The following is a 1881-nucleotide window of genomic DNA, read 5'->3' as shown; positions in this document are numbered from 1 at the left end:
GTCCGTTAGCTTGCGGGTGGTAAGCCGTTGTGCGTTTGTGTTTGAAGCCTAGGAGTTCCGAGAGTTTTTTGAATAAGTTTGACTCAAATTGTCCTCCCAGGTCTGAAGTAATGCGCAAGGGAATGCCGAAGTGTGCAATCCACGATAGCATTAGCGCGTGAGCGACTTTTTCTGTTGAGCCGTCTTCGAGCGGCACGGCTGCTGGATAGCGCGTGAAACGGTCCACGATCGTGAGGCATTTTGTGCGGCCTTTCGACGGCGGCAGCGTGACCAGATCGATGTGGATGTGTTCGAAGCGTCGAGACGGTGGTTCGAAATTGGCGATGGGCGAGACTGTGTGTCGCGATATCTTGCTGCGTTGGCAAGGCACGCAGCATCGAGCCCACTCGTTGCAATCTTTGTTGATCGACGGCCATACGTAGCGTTGAGCAATGAGGCGTCGAGACGCGCGTTGTCCGGGGTGTGCCGCTGAGTGTAAGGAATGGAACACTCGCTTCCTGAGGGGAGCGGGCACGTACGGGCGCACTGTACCTGACGAAGTATCACAGTACAGAGTCACATCTGGGTCCTGGTAACGGAGGCGTCTGAGGTCGAGCGCGTGGTTGTTGTTTTCTAGCAGTTGGCGTAGCTCGTCGTCTTCGCGTTGAGACTGCGCGAGCTCCTGTGGCGAAACTGCTGCTGCGATCGCGTCAACGCGCGACAGCATGTCTGCTACGACGTTTTCTGAGCCGGATACGTGTCGGATGTCGGAGGTGAATTGGCCGACGAGGTCGAGTCGCCTAAATTGCCACGGAGTTGCGCGCTCGGGACGTTGGTTGAACGCGTGAGTTGGCGGCTTGTGGTCCGTGTAGATGGCGATGTGCCGACCTTCGAAAAGGTGTCGGAAGCGTCTGACGGCTTCGTAGATTGCCTCGAGTTCGCGATCGTACGTCGACATCTTTTGCGCGGAGGGTGATAGTTTCTTGCTGAAGAACGCGAGCGGCTCCCATTGACCTTGGCGGTGCTGTTGGAGGGCGGCTCCGATGGCTCGTTCCGATGCATCTGCGAAGATTGCCCACTCGGCGTTCGTGTCTGGATGCACGAGGAGTGTTGCGTCGGCGAGGGCTCGTTTCGATTTTTCGAACGCGTCTTCGAGCTCGGCGTTCCACGCGATTTTTGTCTTGCCCTTGACCTCGGATCCTTCCAGGAGGCGGTTGAGAGGCGCGAGTGTTTCCGCCGCGTGTTTGATGAATTTTCGGTAGAAATTTATCGTACCGAGAAAATTGCGCAGGCCCTTAATGTTTTCAGGCTTCTTGAGGTTGGTGATCGCGTCGACGCGTTCAGGTAGCGGTTTAGTGCCTTGCGCGTTGACTGCGTGACCGAGGAATTTTACTTCTGTTTGACCGAGACACGATTTCGCGGCGTTTATGACGAGTCCGTACCGTCGGAGGCGTTCGAACACGATGCGGAGATGTTCTCGGTGTTGTTGCGCGTCTTGCGAGGCGACGAAAATGTCGTCGATGTACACGAACACGAATGGGAGATCGCGGGTGACGTCGTCCATGAACCGTTGGAAGGTTTGCGCGGCGTTTCGAAGTCCGAATGTCATGAACGGGAATTCGAAGAGACCAAACGGAGTGATGATCGCGGTCTTCGGGACGTCTTCGGGCGCGACGGGTATTTGGTTGAATGCGCGCACGAGATCGATGACGGAAAATATTTGGCAACCGTGACAGTTCGCGCAAAAATCTTCCAGATAACGTACGGGGTAGCTATCGGGCGTCGTGCGAGCGTTGAGACGACGGTAGTCACCGCACGGGCGCCATTCGCCGGATTTCTTGGGCACGAGGTGGAGAGGAGACGACCAGGGGCTGTCGGAGCGGCGCGCGATGCCCAGCTTAA

The sequence above is a fragment of the Neodiprion fabricii genome, chromosome 3 (genome assembly GCF_021155785.1).
Source record: "Neodiprion fabricii isolate iyNeoFabr1 chromosome 3, iyNeoFabr1.1, whole genome shotgun sequence".
NCBI classification, from domain to species: domain Eukaryota; kingdom Metazoa; phylum Arthropoda; class Insecta; order Hymenoptera; family Diprionidae; genus Neodiprion; species Neodiprion fabricii.
This window is presented reverse-complemented; position numbering follows the sequence as displayed.